Below are 20197 nucleotides of genomic sequence, written 5' to 3'. Positions count from 1 at the left end.
TGGGAGATGACTTGACTTGCTTTAGCAATCTCTCTTGTGTGCGGGCGTCTCTGCACATGCTCATGAATCTGTTGATATGCTCCCTGAGGAAATGTTCTCTTTCACTCATTTGGAGAAAACAGACTCCTATCCTTTTTCTCATTTCTAATTCCTCAGAGTATGACTTTAGCTTGCTTTGATTTGCCAGGCATTAATGTTGAGGGTTGGTGAAAGCAAAAAAATGCAGTGAATTGAGCAAAGTGCAATGAAAGTAAAAGGCTTGTTTACATACCAAGGTGCGTACATAACACATATCCATCCACTTTAACCTTCAATCGTGCCATCAGACACTTCTTTTGGATTAGGTTGTCTTTTCAGCGGTGGCCCATAGCCAAGCACGGGAATCGACAGTGCATCTGCACAGTGACTGCACACATCTGCCATGGTGTAGTCAATTCCAGCTGTTAGTATTTATAGCGATAAATGTGTTGCGACTGGGATGTAGATGGTGCACAACCGCAAAAATGGTGTCAGATGTAAATATTGAAAATGACTAACGGTTGCATGGATGTGAATTAATTAATACCCCCCCAAATCCCAACTTGATAAACGCTTGTTTTATTGAAAGGGACAGATTTTAAAAGCGGGTTGAGTTAGACAGTCAAGTGATGATTCCAAAAGCATCCAAAGCTTTCAGCATGCCCGCAGACCACAGCGGTCTTGATAAGTTGGCTTGATAAGAACATTTTTCACGACAATAATGACAGCAATTTTCCTTTTGCATCCAGAACCACAGGACAAGACTCTGCTTGACTCTCTGTGTTGTGGCAGCTCCCAGAGGAAATGGAAACCTCAATAATCATGTATTCGAAATTTATTCCTTGCAAAACTAATTAGGTTTTAGCACACCCACCCGGAAACACAAAGAAAACAAGCAAACAAATGTTCCTGCTGGCTGAATGAATCGACGCTCGCTGTGAGCTTTGCAAGTCCTCTTTTCTGTACCATCGCCATTCATGTCCCGAGCTGCACACATGCAGCGCACTGTTAGCCAGCCCACATGACAAATTATCACTGGGCTTATTGTCAAAAATCATGCGCCCGCTGAATTACGTTATTGGAAATGTGGAGCTTTTGAAGAGTTGCAGCGTTTGGAGCCTGCCGAGTGTCCACAAATCTACCTGCTGACCAGAAAAGAAATATCTGCCACTTGGAAGCAATAAAGAACCTTAAAAAGGTCAGATGCTGTTCATAAGAGCATTTCAATTTGCATTTGACAGAGTCCCTTGCGTATTTCTCTTTGATATGGGTTCAAAGGCTGAAGATGGTTTGTGGTGAAAAAGTCAAAGGGAATTCCAAAGTGCTACAGACAGATATGCCACAGGTCAATGTGGATGTGGGATCACAAATGGTGGATGAAAGTCGATCAAAACGCAAGTGTTATGTAGCTGGAGATCAGTGTTTTGGTTACCAATGACCTGAAGTTACCTCTCAGTGTGTAGCTCTTTTTTGTGGGTATCAAGGGCACGTTTGTGATATAACCACTCTCCCACTTCTTCCCTTGCATGTTTCCCAGTCACTAGGTGTATCCACGGTTACCCCGGAACACTGGAATACAAATACGCGCACGCACACCAAACTGGCCTGTCTTCGGTCCTGATCCACAGGGTCACACACACCGTCATCCTTCATTAACATATTTGCTGTTTTGAACCACGGCGGAGATTGATCAGGAACAACAATGTGCTCGTTGGGGCCGCTAATCAGGGCTGGATATTCCTCACCTTGTTCCCGTGCCTCCAATCCATGGCCATCGAGATAGTCTCAAGGAGGTATGTGTGCTGTGAGTGTCCAGATATTGTGTCAAAAGGGAGCGTCAATAAAAGGACTCCCAGCAGGTACAGCAGTAGGCTGCTGCACAACACAATGGTGCCATCGTTGTTGGCAGAAGCAAGCAAAAGTGACGCCAGTAGGGTGAAGGGCAGAGGGTGGCTGCCGCTTGGCAGCTCTTGGAGGGAGGGAGGGAGGGAGGTAGGGAGGGAGGGCAGCAGCTTTTTTGGTGCTCACCAACAACAAAGCCCACCTCTTCATAGCCATCCAGAGATGCAAATCGCTCTTCATCAAAGTTTCACACTCGGCTTGCGGTGAACAAAATACCAATGGCCGCTACTTGGCAAGGACTCTCTGCACATCCTCATCCTCTCTTCACTTGGACTGTTGTAACCGGCAGCAAGGTGAGCACACTCATTCACTTGCATAATAGCCAGGCGCATTTTCACACATATTTGACATGTGCTTCCGTAGAAGCCCTCTTATTTATTCCCTGAGGCCTATCTTTTATTTGGAAAAAAAAGGATAAGTGCTACAAAAGCCGGATGGATGAGGTGGGGGTGCATCCAGTGTCACAAAGCGAAACCCAAAATGAGCACAGCTTCAGCCATTACAGAGATCACCGGCAACCAGAAGAGCAGCTTCATCCTATAGGACAATATCCTTGTCGTACACAGATGAGATGGTGGACAATAGAATAACAGCAAGGTACGCTTCATTACAGCACGTGTTACCCGGAATAAGAGACTGCCTTATTATTTCCTTTTTTGTCCTTTCTTTTCCATCCTATCATGACTTCCAGCATTTAAGAAGGGAGAGACAGACTGAACTCTCTGGCTTAGAGTGATAACAGCATGGCTTAGACCTTCGTCAAGACGCTCGGAATATTCTGGGGAGCTCTGTGCATTTTTCAAGCTGAGCCGACAGGTCAAACAGCCGACACCTCATTTGCATTTTTGGAGACTATCCCTGGGTGGAGAAGTTTCTTTTACTTCCTTTGAGTCTTTGTGAGTGCTTTTTGTGGTAGGGAAGAAAATTGGACACCTTTGACAAGCCAAAGTCCCAGTTAACTTGTATGCCCAAGTGTTTTGGAATGACTGCATCTGATTCCACTTAACACAGACAAAAGTCCGAGAGCGAAATTTGGGTCTTCTATTGACAGCGCTACTGAAACCAGCCAAGGCTTGTCCATCGAAATGTGAAAAATAGATTGAAAATATGTGAAAAAGCCTCGTGTCTATTGGAAGCTCACGCGTGTTACGGATGGATCCTTCGAACCGAGAGAATCGCGGAACTCCGGCCGGGCCTCCCAGGAAAGAAAAAAAGGGAAGTCAGGGTTGCTCTTTTGAATTTTTTTGCAAAAACTACAGGGACTATTCAAATGAAGAAGATAGGGGCCATTTGGACTGGCGGGCAAGCAACAATTCTTTAGAATAAGAAGGCTAACAGCAAGCGCAGTCTTTTGTTTAGTTAGGGTCACTTCTTGGTAGTTAGTAGATCAAATCCCCCTGACTGCTTGGCAAAGCAAATAGAATCTGCTTTGTGTTGTTTTCCTTTCAAACTTGCAGATACACACGCAACCGCCGTTGGTTACGTTCCAAATGATTTTATAGTATGTGGGGAAAAAATGGCCACCGCCAGACACAGCTGTGTCAACACTTTCAACTTCTGGCTTTAATTGTGTCCTTCTATCAGCAGATAATTACTAAGAGCAATCTGGGACGAGTCATTTATCATGTGTCTGCCATCCGTGACTGAATGGAGTGTGAATAAGGCAAAGGCCTTGATGATTAGTATTCTTTGGAGACAGCCCCCACCGCTATCAAAATGCAAGGAAGTCCTCTCCTCATTCAGCGAGGCAGTGAGGACGAACGAGACAGCAGAGTTGTGTCGACCGTGCAAACAGAGCTTGAAAGAGCTCGCGCACTCTTTCACAATGCTGCACTGTCTTGCCTCTTTCCAAGGTATGGCTTGACGTTCTCTGAGATATGACTGCTTTGCTTTTGGTTCACCCAAGACTGCAAACATTCGGGTTCAACCCGCGGTCGAGCAGCCAACAAATTCACAACTATGGTTTTAGCTGTCAACGTCGCTGCTCAATAATATCAGCGCAAGAGATGAAAGGCATTGTTGGGGTTGTCTCTTTTTCGTTTGTCCATCTTTCGATCGGCATACAAAAGAGCTTTTTTTGCGGTTGGTGTCATTGGTAATGCTTAATCAAAGCTTTTCAATTCTATTGTCAATTGACCGGGAACCACTTTTGGCCTTGAGCGACACTTTTGCCAGTGATGAGCTCAAGGAAAATGACACTTGGTTTAAGTTCACAGTGATCAGTGGAGGAATGTGCCAAACTCAGACCAGGGTTGCAGTGTCGCAGCTAACCAAACAAACTAGTCTCCCATACAGGTTTCACCAACTTTATGGAACAATTTGTCTCTCTTTCAGAGCTAAGCTTGTGCAATCTAATTGTATTAGCATGAGACGTGGGGAAGAAGAGTGAGAACCCAACCTGGTGAGCAAACACCAGAAATGGGATTTGGATCTGACAGATGAGACAATAATCCCTCGCTCTGACACTCTGAAGCTGATCCGTCTTTCCTCCCAATACTCATTCAGGACATGGCTCTTCTTCTTCACAAAGACAATTTCCATCACAGTACAAAGGTAATGGCAGAAGATTCTAAGAGCTAAAGGATCTTGAGCACAACTGATGAGCATTTACGTAGCAATGAATTTTGAGATACACACTTTGTAAAGACAGAGAAGAACAATAGAGTTTCATTTGCCAGAGGTTTTTAGCTCAGGTTCCTATTTTCTCAAGCTTATTTTCAAACATTGAAAAAGGATTGGGAAAAAAAAAAAACGAGAAAAGGCAAAGAGAGCAGTGAGAAAGGCGTGAGAGAAATGTTTTGAAGGGTTCAACTGTGAACTCGTTGCTTTTCTGCCCCAAACAAAGGGCAGCCATTGTCGTGAGCAAAGGCCTTTAAGTCAGAGTCAGGCCCCTTTCCCACCCCGTCCCACACAGGGTGACAACTATAGGTTTGAACTCTGAGATTAATGTTGCTCCTCTTTCTGTCCCGAACACTGGCTGGAGACTTTATAAATGCCTCCTCCCCATCACTTAGAGGAAAAACACACACCAAGACCTTGTGTGCAAACGGGCACAAACAAGGGCTAAAGGATGGAACTCAAAGGCAAGTCACACAATGTGAAAAAAGATTAGGACCAAATCAAAGGAAAGGACTTTGCAGTCAAAACTTTCTTAAAACCTCCTGTTTATAGTCTTAACAAATCCAGCACAAAAATCCAATCCAATGCAACAACTGTTTGGAAACTTGTTATATTACTTTATATTTATGTTTCTCAATTGTATTAATTACAGTCATTTCATTCTGACAATTACACAGTAGCCGTTGATATTTTAGTTACTAATAATACAGGCAAAAAAATGGGTTCTAAACAGCATATTTTAAATGTGTGTGGAAAAGTGCATACAAGTAGAGAAAGAGAAAAAGGAAGGTGAGTCCTCCAAATAATATGAAGTGTGGCAGAAGCACGGAAAGACAGAATTCGTCTCCTCGCGTAAGAATGAACACAATTTGAAAGAAAGTTGAGAAAAGGATGAGCAATATAAAATAAAATAAATCCTTGATTTTTTTAGAGCGTTCTTGAAGTGCATCACACTTACTGCAGTAACTTTAATAGAAGTGAAAAGAAATTCCTTTGAAATCCTGAGCGGTATAAAATATCAAATGGAAACGAAGATGAGAGCAAGAGAAAAAAAAACAAAAAAAGTCCATGGTACTGTGCTTCTTGATTAGCGGACTTACAATTCATTGCTAAGCGCAGTCAGGGAGTGAAAAAACTTGACAGGTCATAATGAAAGTGGCCAATAAGCCACTGGAATGGCAAAAGGAGATCAACTTTTTCTTACGCTGCGCTGCGCTGCGAGACAAACGGTTCTTCTGATTGAAACTTAAGCAAGCCAGCAAGATCCATCATGAGTGATGGAATGTCAACAGCATCTAGTGCTGGCATTTACACATTTATTTCTCTCAAATAAATATAATGATTCATCTAGACTCACCACCCACATTCCCTTGACGTCTTTTGCTTTAAAGGTATAATTTTCCATATATTGTGCAGCCCGAATTGCCACCCGCATTTATTTGCCATCCGTATAAAATCGCTTCAAACAGGCACTTTCATATCACGGAACGCCATCCTAAAAAAGGATCTTGTGTTCCAATGTGAGATTTATCGGGATTTGGCTTCAAAAGAAGACTTTACCAACGGGAATAAAAAAATAACGTTTCATGTGGGATCCAACAGAATTGTTTATAAAGATTTCAAAAGAGCGCGTTGAGCAAACTTTGACCGCCATGACACTCAACATTCAAAACAACCAGAACGATAACAATGGATGCTTATTTGTTTAATTGAAGGGGGCTTGTTTGAGAGCAAAGAATCAATGACAAGTAGGATCAATATTTCACAGTGAAAAAACCAAACATTTTTTGAAGGACTTTTCACACCAGTAAAAGAGTCTGAAACAGCACCCCATCGTAAACTAGTATATGCAGACAAGCCAGTTCGTTTTTGTTTCCATTCCACTAGTGAGCTAATACTTTTGAACCGCTTAATGTCAGTCCCTTATCACAGCTCACAACATTGCCTGTATCGACAACGGGCAGTTTACAGAGCTCAGCTCCATCGATCCATTGGAGCCATGCTTAGGCACGACCGTGCCAGGCTCGGAGGGGAAAAGCAGCCAGGCGTTCGTTCACTCGGAGTGAGATGTGACTTTCTTAGCCGGCCGGCAATGTAGAGACGGCGGCAAAATCTCATTTCATGATTCGGTGCCGTGTAGGCTAAAGCGCACGGCTGAGAGCACATCCCCGCGGGGGCGAGAGACACTTGTCTGGATTGAGGACGCTGGGGGGGGGAGAGAGTTAACAAAATGGAAAGCTGTAGGGTGGCGGGCGTTAAGGTGGCGGGAGGGATGGAATGGAGAAAGCATCTGACAGCATCAGCTAATGCTTTATTGATTGAGAAAACACTTGCATTTTTTTAGATCCTGACCATGGCTCAATCAAAGTTCATTTGTACAATCACCAGTTATTAGGGGGAGGGCGTGTGTTTGCGGGACAACTCCGAAATCATTCATATCACTACTGTTATAATAAAAACACAAGCTGAGAAGAATTGATGTAGCTCAACCAATGCAAGTCATGAACCTACTTTCTGCTGCAGGCTGCTGCTGCTGCTGCTGCTGCTCTAACAGAGGCACGGGCATTAAAATTGATACACACAAGCAATATTTAAAACAAGGGATTGATGCAAATCAAAGAGAGGCTGGCAAGCAGTGAAGTCTTTAAACTCTGCATGCCCACCAGGCCCGCCATGACAGACTGCCGTGACCTTGTCTGAGCAGAGCACCACGTTTCCCATCTCCAGAGATCAGTATTTATTTATGTCAAAAAGACTCCTCGTAACACGGTTAAGCTTGCGCACTTGGAGCAATGTGTTCACTGATAAGCATGTGTAAATTTGTCTCATGGCCACACTGCAGTCATTGCACCCTAATTAGAATTTTAGTAGGGAAATTTGGAGATACATTGGAAAAATTGCTTTGTTCATGGGTCACTGAAATGGGCAGACTACAGATCCAGATAAAAATGCGCGAGCCCTTTTCAACACACACAAATGGCATGTTTTATTTGCCTTCTATTTAATGTGATTCAATGTAAGTACATCAAAGCAAATGTTAAATAACAACAATTCCTCTGAGAAAAAGCCATTGTTTAAGCCATTGTAGGAAAAAAGAAAAGAACATTTTGCTGATTAATATGGTCATTCTAACAAGGTGAGCGAGGTGAATCCACAGAGAATGATCACGCAATTGGATAGCTGAGCTCGCTAAGTTGAAATAGCACGATAGAGCTGTACGCTCATTTGTCTTTTATCCGGCGCTCTTACAAAACATCTATCAACATTTTTATGTTAAGTGCCTCCCTCACCTCATTTACAATGTAAATGTGAAATGATGGGGAAAAAAAATCTAGTTTGTGGAAGTAAGGAAAAAAGTAATATACACGTCTCTATCAGAGGTGGAAATGAACAGAGGCAGCATTATCTGACAGCAAAACAGATGAGCCGTCAGCAACCTTTATGAGTGTGTGAAGAAATGAGCAGAGACAGCCACAGATGCTGCTGCTGCTGCTGCTGCTGCCTCTTTATGTGTCTCCGAGGAGAAGGGAAGGAGGTGCAAGAACAAAAGGGAGCGAGCGGATCATGATGGGATGGATGCGAGAGAGGGGTGCAGGTATCCTCGCAAAAGCAATTTGTTTTTCATCAAGATTAGCGAGCGATAGCCGCTCTCATTTCCCTTCAGCCAAATTTCAACTCCAATGAAAAGAAACAGTTAGAGGCAAACAGGTAGATGGCAGTGATCTACTTTATTCTAATTCGCTGGCAAGATTACAGACATAAAAAAAAAAAAAAAAGTACGCTGGCACAAAATCGTTTCAACCATAAATACAAGCGAGATTCACATTAGTACAATCCAAAATAGGCATCGTATGAGACAATTAGGCAGGAATTTGCCTCAGCCTAAGAGCACCAAAAGTGCCTCAACAAATTCCGCACCACAAATTGTAATTATACACAGTGGGAGCTGAAAGCATGGAGGCAATTACTTGCACATGCTAATTTGGAATTATTAAATGTCATCAATAATGCATTGACCGAGTGTTGGTATTACAAAGTTTCATAACTGTTGTGTGCACAACTCGTGAATAATGCAGAAAGCGTTCTAATGGCCTCTTATTGCCGGGGAGCAAAAGTAACACACACAACACATACCGACTGGGAAGGTCAAAGAAAACAAAAAGCTTCGAAGACTGATCGTGATCATGCTTTCATTTCAGTTCGCGTTATAGAGCTAGCTACATGGGAGCAATTTTTCTTGGCCATCATGGCAAATCAAGGGGAAGTGAAATTTAGTGAGGAGGGCAGAGCATGATCTTGGACTTTCATCCAAAAGAACATCAAGTCTGCTCTCTTTCTGTGTCATCCATTACCTCCAGATGGGACAAATGACATCATCTTAAATATTTAACGTAAGAGCATTTTGCTTTGGCTAACTAAATTCTATTGTGTTTTATTACGCCTGAGATTTGATGCAGAACAGAATCCATTTATTGTAGGCATCTGGGCTACGCTTATGACAACCTAAGGCCAAAACACAAGGGCACACAGTGGCGCATTGATCATTTCAGTCATTTTTTTTATGGATCGGCGATTACGCGGCATACAATATTTCTTCGGGCCAAAGCAGACTAAGCGGAAAAACGATATACCCAGTATAAATGGGAACTTTTTTTTATAGATAATCCAAAGAGAGAACACGGCACTAAGCATTTTAAAAGAGCAGGACAAAGGAAGTTTCTGTGTTTCATCTGGCACTGCAGTATCCATCTTATCATCCCTGGTGAACTTGTATTGAGGTCAAGAAGAAGAAGAAGCAGGATGGAGGCAGAAATGGGAGTAGAATAATGCCGTGTTGAAGCAACAAAGACATTGAGAAAGTCAAGAAATAAGCCACTCATACATTTCCACCACTCTTGCTGTGAGTCCTGGGAAAGTAATGCTGTAAGCTCAAAATGGTGTTTTGATTGAAGCCAATTTATATGTAGTGCTGCTGACCAAAGCACTATAGAATAAAAAGGATCACATTTCTTTGTTGGTCTCACACAACTAACCTTGTTAGGCTTTGCGCTGCATCTGCTGCTGTAACTACCGTAGAAGCTTTGCCGACTGGCCAGACAACAAGATGAAAATATGCAAATGTTTTAAAAGGCTGCCTCGAATGAATCCATGCCTGGGTGAGCAAAGCCTGAATATGATCATATTTGCCATCAAGGGATAAGCGAGTGCTTATTCCGACCGACGCTTTGTGAGAAAAGATCCGAAAAGGTAGCAAGAGTCACAATTACGACATCAAGGCTTGAAATGAGCACATGACAATTTGCAAGTTCGCATCTCACGCAATGAAAAGCAAACTTGAGAATTTCTTTTCAGTTTTTCCGATGACTGAACCACGCAGACGGCCGCAAAACAGAAGGCTGATGATATTCTTCAAAGAAAATATTATAGTGAAGGTAGAATACTTTTCACTGATAACACACATAGTATGCTTATATTTATCATGAGGAACATTTCAAGAGGTTTTTTTTTTTTTTTGGATTGATGGAGATTTTTCACAATGACAAAAACGCTATATCAAAAGAACAACAATGTATACGTACGTATATAAATATATATAGGAGAATGAACCTTGAGAAGCCAAAGGTAACAAGGCAGAGATGGAAAGTGGGATCACGCAATGTGCTTTCACATGAGATCTGGAGAACAGCACTGGCAGCTCTTGTGATTCAACTAATCGTGGCTGGGGTTCATTTCAAGGAACAAATACGTATAGGCCCGCAGCAAAGGCTTTTTCTCACAGAGAAAAGGAAAAGTAACAAGGCAGAAGTGCATCAAAATCACTTCCGCTCCATCAGCCGCTCACACCCCGTGTCACTCGACAGGATGGCTCATTATTGCAGACCGCACCTTGGTCATTGGAGCAGGGATAAGAGAAGCGGAGAGGTGAAGAACCATACCGACTGCTGGAACCCCTTCCGTCATAATCAGCCCCTCATCATTTCAAGCTAAAGCAAAAGCGCGTCTTCAGCCTTATTTGAAGCGTGCTTCCGACATTCTAATCCATCACTGCTATCACAGTCCCTCATGGTTATTTTCAGCACGCTTCCGTCATCTCATATGGAAATTTCAACTTATTAAACTCATGGGTGTCATTGAACTTTCATTAAAACATTCAAACCCTACTGTAGGCTACGTCTGATTTGAAGCCATGGAATTTTCTCACCTATAATTAATGGAAATGTATTGCAGATGCAGGCATGCCAACACACGCACACGCACACACACACACGCACACACTTTCTTTGGGGAATCCAAATACTTTTAATGATCTCTCACCCTTACCATCTATTTCTACGCTCATACATTGTATGCCTTTAATTGACGGTTTATTCAAATTCATTAGTTATAGGAGCAGATGTTGTGACATCTCTATTCAATACAAGAGTTTGAATTGAAACTAAAAATGCGTATTTCTTTCATACATGATTCCTATCACGCAAACTTCTTTGTTGAGTATTGCTGGATTGACACGGCAGCTTTAGGGAAATCTATATTCCAAGGAGAGATGGTTTACAACACAGGCATGAATGGCTCTCATTTGAATGTTGCTCAACATGCTTTTTGTCATTTGGCGGGGTTTCCAGCCATCTCGTGATCGTATTTGTGTTTGCTTACACCTGTCTCTCATTTCAGGCTTAATTAGATCCACGGATGCTAGCGCACATAACATATTCACGCCGTTGACGGAATACTAATCACTGGCACAGAAGATGAAGGGCACTGGGAGCCAAACTATTGCCAAATTATAAGAAAGCAGTTGCAGAAGCATTCTTACTGGATCTCTAGATGAGGTCCAAGCAAAAGTATTTTGCTAAATTTAGGCAAGCGGATTGACTTGTGCATACTGACGATTTCTCACTTAGCATACAAAGGCATCTTCTTTCGATCTCAGCTTGACCTTTCCGACTTTGGCTGTAGCAAGAAATCTGCCAATATGTCAAAGACTGGCTGTTATTCTTTGCAGACTGCAATGATAAGAAAGGCAGGCCTAAAATGCCTCCCTGTCCAAATGTATAGACATTGCCCTTTTATGTTTTTCAAGTCAATAAAGGGAAGCGATAAAAGACACGTTTTATATATTGCTTTCACTTGATCACTATGTCATTTCTTAATGAGGAGCTAATGTACAAGAGCAGTAAAAGCAACAATGAGGAACCATTTGCTTGGTCTCCCACTCAGCCCCAAAATGCGTGCGCAAGGGAAGAGGGACCAACGTCACCATATCTAGAAACAGCAAGCGTCATGGATGGCAAACAGCTTTGATATCAGAGGCTCAAGAAATGATACAAAGAAGGTCAAAGGAGGATGGCGAGGTCAAAGGACCGACTGCTGTGTCAGCCGTTCAAACGGAGGTCAAAACGTATTATCTGCATGACTGGAACTTCAAATGTTATTGGGCAGGAGACTGCTGTGAAATAGGGCTGCAATCAAGCACATAGACTAACATTGCTTTTAATAGGATCGCTCAACTTTTCACTTTGAGAGAAAATACGTCAGAAAGCAAAGCGACACACTCAGCCGAAATCTCCTAAGTGAATAATGGCCATCATTGTACCTTTTAGATCCTTAACAGCAGCTACAGACTGTATTTTCTTTTTTCAACCCTATAAATGTCTCAAATGACCTTGGCTTTCGAGCTTGTTGAAGCTTTTCTACCTTTTGAATTTTCAAAATCTCATACTTTAGCACGGTTTGTACATGACGTAATCCTCCGTTCAAACTTTACGTAGCCTTGACTATCCTAAGAAATGTAGACACACATAACCGTACACAGAAAATAGAAAATCTTTTGGGGTTTCTGCAAACTTTGGAAAATGACGGCTCAACAGACCCGTTCGAGGGTGCTGTTTACGGCGGATGCCAAAAATCCATTACCCAATTTCAAGCCACGGATTAATGAAAGGATGTAAACTGACATGAGATTGGAGAATGATAATCCCTTCAAAACGGTAACCCATGTTGGTGTGAATGTGGCACGGCAGATTAACAACCATTGTTGACTTCCATATCCAATAATCCTCAACGTGAAGCATTCTATTCCCGTCGCACTACAAGTTGTACATTTCTATCAATCCGTAGATAGAAACTCACACTTTCGATGACATTACGACTGAGCCAAGGAGCTGAAGAACAGTCCGGATTTCGTCGTGTTGCTTTGCAAAGGGTCAAAATCAAATAAAGATGTGAGAAACCCGCATTGGAAGGGAAACCGGGCTTCGGTCCCAAGGTATCGTTTGCATGTTGCATGTGCCAGGCACACCTTTCTCTCCAGGTCCCAAGGCCTCATTGAGATGGATGGCAGACAATGAGCCTAATTCCAAAAGACTTAAATTAGCATGAAACGCAGGACGACCTTCATTAAGAACCTGTGGGTTGCGGGGAGCGATAAGGCTCCAGCCAGGGACCAGACAAGCCAAGCATCCATCTTACACAATGAGAAAGCACACTGTGACACCGCGTAGATTAACGCTAAATGAAAGCCAAATCAGACCGAGAAGCTGCACGCTAGGATCGAGACAAAACAGTGGAGATAAGCAAAGGATGAAGAGGAAAGTCACTCTGAAGGAAAAAAAACATTTGACATGGGCGAGCGAGGGCTGAGTGTCAAAAGAATATGAAAGTAGAGGAATGCACAGTAGACAATAGGCATGAACAAAAGCTGAAGCGTTCAAATGCATCCATATACAGTATGGAATGTGCCCATGCCACAAGCCTAAACATTCTTATCCGCTTTTGTGGAATCCTACTAATAAGAAAGACAGAACGGCATTGGTCTAAGTTACATCTGAGCTCTGACCCTTATGTCAACAGGAAAATGCGCATGCCATTTTGGAAAATCACGACTTCTTGTTTAATGTAGTGACAAACACAGTGAACAATCTCCCTTCGCTCGCTTAGATTAGGGTGGAGATTTAATATTGAGCAACATGATCCAGCTGTAGTGAGCAGCAAGAGTATTTACTGGACAAGTAAAACAATGGTGAGAAGGTAAACATGAATTGCAATGTGAATTTAAGATGATGCCCCCCTCCCCGCCCCGGGTCTCACGCACAAGGGGGTAATCATCCATTTCCCCTTCATCGCTCTTAGCATGACACTGGGAGCATTTTAAAATTGCGTGTGTATGTTTGTGGCTGGAAATCCCTCTCCATGTGTCCATGTGACAGATGGGCTCTCATAGCAGAAGTTCAAATCTGGTGCTGGGGGAGAGAAGGACTTTTGGATGTGATAACCTTCACATGTTCCAATCATATTTAGAAGTGTTCCATGCAAGTACGTAGTATATGGGCTGGGTGAAGGCCCAACCAAAGCTGGCCAAAACAACAGCACAAGATTGTGCAAATGCTTTTTATTTGTAACGTAATTACCGGAGCAGTTAAGTCCAGATTGAGCTGCTTGTAAATTTGAAATGAATTTACAAATTGTGAAGAGAGAGAGGAAAGAGAGGACAGATGGTACTCGCATACGGGGTGGGACAATACAAACGGACACGCTCAGCTGTGGAGCTTCTGCTCACCTTTTTTGCCTGGGTTCTAGATTTAGAGCAAAGCAAAGCAAAGCAAAGCAAATTGATGCTTTGCATAATTTACAATCAGAAAAGTGAGCAAGAAATGTATGTCTTTGCATAACGTGATTACAAAGTGCGCTGGAGCTGCACTGCACTATGTGACCTGAGAAAACTGACATTTGGGCCTTGTTGAAGTTCGCCCGAGTCCAACACTCACTTCGACAACATATGGTAGGTGGCACACAAAACTAACAAGTGTGCAGTTAAAGAGCACTTGAAACTTGTGCTATTCATTTCAAACATCAAAGCCAGGACTGAAAGGTATGAACAATTTGACGCAGTGACAAAAACGGGATTGCCAATCAGCCAATAAGTGGCTTGTGGACGTGACAGGCACTAATGTTCCAGTACAATTTGGTGATTGAGTGAAGTACCAACATCAGTGTCAATTGGTCACGTCTCAAATGTACTTTGTAGACTTCTTGCTCACTCACTCACTCACTCTCTCTCTCTCTCACTGGACACAACCTTTCTTTTCCCGTACACTTATTTCATTTTCATCATCAGTCCTAGTGGGATGCATGCAAAACGCTTCCTGATGCATTTATGGCGCTACAATTCAAAAGTTTGCACAGGCAGGTGCCATGGTCAATTTGTCCTTCCAATAACCCCGTCGCTCAATGACATGCTGATTGCGCTCTTTTTTCACCCTCAGCTCCAACTGGCCACATTCTTTTGTTGCCCTTCTGGCGTTCATTCTTTCTGTTCTCCCTCTCGCTCGCTCGCTTTCATCTTTCCCTTGGTGTTTCTCCCGGCTTCTGAAGTTATGCCACATTCTGCCGATGAAGAAGAAGGAGAATGAAGGGATGAATCTGGGTCACAGGAGGCCATGCATTTCAAGGCTCTACTCCACAAGTAAAAAGGAAATTGATCTCTGGCTGGCTTCCTCTCCTATTCGCTTTAGGACCGGCCTGGACTCTCTCTCTCTCTCTCTCTCTCTCTCTCGCTCTCTCTCTCTCGCTCTCGCTCTCTTTCTCTCTGACACGCGCACACACAGCCCAGCCCAGCCCATGGGTGAGTCCATGGAAACAGGGTTCATCTGCCGCACTTTTCCAAAGCAGCAGGTGCAGCCATGCTGAGATGCAGCATCATGCAGTCAAACAGCGGGATTCATCCCCTTCCAGCACGGTTTATGTGTGAAAGAATGTTCCTGCTCCATTGTCACAGTGCATGCATGGCTAACGTAGACCGCTACAAGACACAAACGCTGCAACACAAAGTAAATAACTACATTTTCCTTGTTCACAATTTACCACTCCTACGTACAGCAATATTCACAATCGTTTTTTTGCTTTGATTTACAAGTAGCGCAACTTGAGTTCATTTCCCAGTCACACCAAAGACCCATGTTGTCAAAATTAAAAAATATCCCTCCCTTGTGCTGGAACTTGATTACAGAGTGCAGTCTGGAAAAATGTCGACAGTTTGTCGATAAGAACATCTCAACAGACACTGTTTTCTGACACACTGCAGAATACAATCAGCGTCTCAATGAGTCTGTACACACTTGACTTATTCATATCGTCCTATTCTGTCCTAGTATGAATGTATAAGGTAAAAAAATTAAATAAATCTCTCATCAATATTAGAGCTCATTTGCAGGCTCTAAAAGCCACGTTTTGCTCTATTCAACACGTTTCTCATGATATTTGTATTATAATCAAGAGTCCGGTCCGGTCCGGGAATGCATTACAATCCCAGTTTGCATTGCTCGGATGAGTGAGAGCGAGAGAGCGAGAGAGCGAGAGGCCTCCTATTGAGGTGTCACTACTTCCAAACATTGTAGCTATACATCCAATGACACGGGTCAAGGGCAATGCTAATCAGAGAGCACAAAAAGGAACTTCTTGCTGAAAACAACTTAGGAAGTGAAATAGTCCAAAAGTAGACGTTGAAGAGAAAAGACCAGGAAATCAAACAACTATTCACTTAGGTATTCTTAAATACACGAGAGATTGGAATGCACAAGAAAAAAGAAATAATAATAATAATCACTGTGATCTCATTTCCTGCTGACAGCAGGTGGCTAAATGGCAGGTATGACCCCTCTAAGAAAAAATGCCACCCCCCCTTAAAACTTCTGGGTTCAAAAAATCTGTTGGGTGGGTTGTTTTGACCCAACACCCTGGGTCACCCAATTGTCATTATCATTTCAATTTTCAATTTGCATTTGAAAAGGTGCAAGCAGTGTCATTTGTCTTTAAAATGTTGACACCTCTGTCACCCAATTAACATGGTCACAGAGGTCACAGATAAGGATTTGTTTTTTTTTACTTGACTTGAAATGCGTATTTGATTTTGTCTTCTGTCTGCCCATCCCGCTGCAGCTGCCGTGGTGACCAAATGAAAGGCTTTTCTTCAAGTTCACGTGCTTTTGTAGTTGGGCAGTGGCATGTTAACAAAGCAGACGCAAGAGTGAAAGCAAGGCTCCGCCGCAACTTCCATGTTCATTTCTTCTTGCAGGCGGAGGCAAAAGAGACTCAAGTGAAGCGATGACTGAATTTTGTAAAATCATATTCATATACACGCACACACACACACACACACACACACACACAACTAAAATGGACTCCAAGCAAATGTTGTAATATATTACCACCTGCTGGTCTTTTTGAGTCCCTTTTTGTGAACCCGGAAGTTGTGGCCGTAGTTCAAGAATGGACATGGAATAAGAAATTAGCAGCCCGCTCATTACTCGAGTAATCGATGGAATAATAGGTAGTAGAATTTATTCTAAAAAGATTCATTTGTAACAGCACTAATTACATTTAAATGAGTTAACCTTGACCCCATATGACGTGTGCATGTGTTCAAATTGATTTGTTCTGTCCATAGGTGGGAGGACATTGGATTAATGTACAAGCCTCCTCAGTTTGTTTTGTAAAGCCTTAAAGCTTCTCTCCATCTTGTCAGCAGGTGCTCTGCTTACAATAATGTGTGAACAAACAAAAAGCGCAAATTCTTGTCAAAAGGTGCGTGCACACCAAACATTAGCTTCTATTTTCATTTTTTTTTAAGATCATGGTGAACTTTGTGAAGAGTTTCATTGAAATGAATTGTATTTGTTCATTGAAATGAATCCAACTGAACTCATGTTTTGTCCTTGGCCAGGAAAAGAAACACAGTAGAGGAGAAAAAAAAAAAAAAAAAAAGAGGTGAATAAAAACAATGTGCAAATCAGGGAATAGTCATTTCAAATAAAAATCCCCCTTCTAAGATTGATCCCAAAAAATCCCAGACATGTAGAACGTCATCGTGGCGTCAAGCCAGCACACGGGTATTAAGAGTGATGTTTTATGCAACGGGATTCTTAGCCCATTTCGCGTCACTCCTCAGCTAAATTTGCCGGACGGAACGGAGCACGCTCCAAAATCAGATTAAAGCAAATGTAAATAACATAACCGAGAGATACGTAGGAGTATATTTTGTTAATCTGAGCTGCAGATTAATGCCATGATACTGTGTCAGACAGATGGGGCGGGGGCTCGGGGGTGAGGAGTAGCTCACAATCATAAAAACGCAATGACAAATTTCAAAGCCTGCACATGTGATCTGTTGAACTCAAGCAATTTGTAGAGTCTTCTAAATTGAAAGGGGACAAATGATGGAAAATGGAGTTTTCATTGCTTGTATACACACACAGTTTGGTCTCTGGAGTTTCTGTTCACCCATCAAGTGTGAAATTAAACAACGGAAAAGAAATCTGCGCTGCCACATACGCAACTCTGCACAGTAATTGACGAGTGTAATTTGGCGGCATTGGCGCCGGCCGGCTGGCCGGCCGTCTCCAAAAGAAAAACTAGAATGCCTGCTGTCTTTGCAAGGGCTGATCACAGTTACTTGTTTGGATACAGGGCGTTAACTGCTAAGTGTACCCCCCTTGGCTCCGCCTTTAGTTGTCATGGTAACAAAATGTATACTTTCCACCGGCCCAGCAGTGGCTATGTGAGGAAGGATGGGGGATGGCGGACTTGCATGAGGCAGGGCGCCCTGCCTGCCTGCCTGCCTGCCGTCTGAACTGCAAGGCAAGGCAAGGCAAGGCAAGGCAAGGCAAGGCAAGGCAAGGCAAGGCAAGGCAAGGCAAGGCAAGGCAAGGCAAGGCAAGGCAAGGCAAGGCAAGGCAAGGCAAGGCAAGGCAAGGCAAGGCAAGGCAAGGCAAGGCAAGGCAAGGCAAGGCAAGAATATGCTGCGCAGTGTCCTTCAATTCATGACGCTTGTGTTGAATGAGCACAATGCGCATCCCAAACATATCCCCATACCTCTGGACACTTTTGAATTTCCATCTCCTTCAGTTCAAGTCTCACGTGTTTGACCGACCTTAGTAGGTCATTAATTGATTGTATTCCGGCAATGATAGCTTCATTAAGCAGTCGGCGGGCGACCCCCTGCTTTTGCGCTTATGAGAGATAAGCACTTGCTGAAAATAAACCTTCTTGGCCATAAAGAAAGGGGCTAGCTAACCTTGATTACCAGTGCTAGAAAAAGAGCAGAGCTGGGGGTGACTCACAATCATGACACATACCCGGTTAACATTAGCTTTAACCCGCTTACATACATACTATATGACCACAGTACATTGGATTGGGCTTCTCCAGCTCCTTTTTGTTTGGTCCGAATGGCAGCAGTTGCGATGCGATGCGATGCGATGCGAGCTTGCTTCCTATTGCTTGCTTTCCTGACAACAACCGAGACTTTGGCAAAAGGCAGACACGGATTTATCATCATCCATCTTGATATCTGTCACAGTCCATCATTGGTGGCATGAACATGACATCTTTCATCTTTGTTCCTGGTCGCTGAGAGATGTTCACCTACCAAGAGCATTTTTTTTCTCAAATGCCCGACTTTCCAAAATGTTATTTTCAAATTGAACTTCCTTGAAATCAATGTCTGCATGTTTATTCTTTTTGGGGGGATGTACAAGAAGAAATATGAAGTGTTTCTCAGAATAGTCTGGAGGTGTTCCTTTAACACCGACCTAGAAAGCACCAAGGGGCATTTGAACATATCGCAACATGACATTAGCACCGAGCTCATAGTTGATATGAATGCACCGCCTCTACCCACAAAACAAAGGTAGGACACAGATGTGTAACAGATGCAAATTGGCCTTCAAATGGAGCAAGAGAGCACCGATACACAGAGAGACAGAATGGCCCTAGGCCAGCACTGACCTCAGCTAAAATTACCTCAGTGCTGCTTTGCACTCGTGCACCCAACACTTATTCAGTCAGCATCCTCAATACTGATGCTTGATAGTGTGGGAGGGATACTGGCTTTGGCAAAAGGGACTCTCTCGCACACTGTGGGCTTCTCATCTGACAAAATGCTCACAGCACATTTGATTCATATCACTCATATTCTCCAGTAATGTCTTGACATACTGTATGAACGAATGAATGGCAACGGGATCAAGCCACTATAAATAAATAAATGTTTTCTTCCAAGAAAATTCTCAATCGGCGCTTGTGTGCGCACGTGTACGTGTACATGTGACAGAAACGACACCCCACGACTCGCACACTTAAATGCAGAGCGGTAGCGTGAAATGTGTTGTGATGTCCCCTCCATGGGAAAGCGGCGCTGTATGACTGCTGAAGAGACGCTGGCCCCCTTTGACCTGCCCAGCTTCATTGTCATGCGCTTGCACACATTCACGTACCACTAATCAGTCAGTGCGTGCACACGCACACTCACACGTGCAATTAAATATTATCTCAAAATAATCAATTAAATCAATCATGATCAATATTCAACAGTTCCTTAGTTCCTTGGAGTAAAGCAAATTGAAAGCTAACATAGCTGATTTGGACTGTGGCACAAGGATTAGGCATGTTTAAATCCACTTAAATCTGCTGTTGAAATGATAAGGCCTCTTTTTTCTGTATTCTCCAACAGAAATATAGGTCATACAGAGGAGAGGAGAGGAGAGGAACGTTGCCATGTGTTCACAAATGTTGAGCGCTACTGCCTGCCTACATTCACAACAAAGAAAGCACACACATTCTCAAAAAGCCCCACGACGTACGGCCGCTCGCACGCTCGCACGCA

General features: G+C 43.0%; 1 protein-coding gene across 6 annotated transcripts in view; it reads right to left on the bottom strand.

Moving 5' to 3' along the window:
- Positions 1-20197, bottom strand: part of lrp8 (low density lipoprotein receptor-related protein 8, apolipoprotein e receptor) — a 56905-nt gene that overhangs the window by 33695 nt on the left and 3013 nt on the right. The gene's annotated exons all lie outside the window — the stretch shown is intronic.

This window comes from Syngnathus scovelli, chromosome 10, assembly GCF_024217435.2.
Source record: "Syngnathus scovelli strain Florida chromosome 10, RoL_Ssco_1.2, whole genome shotgun sequence".
Classification (NCBI taxonomy): Eukaryota; Metazoa; Chordata; class Actinopteri; order Syngnathiformes; family Syngnathidae; genus Syngnathus; species Syngnathus scovelli.
Note: the sequence above shows the minus strand (reverse complement) of the source record. Positions and strands in the feature narration are given on the sequence as shown.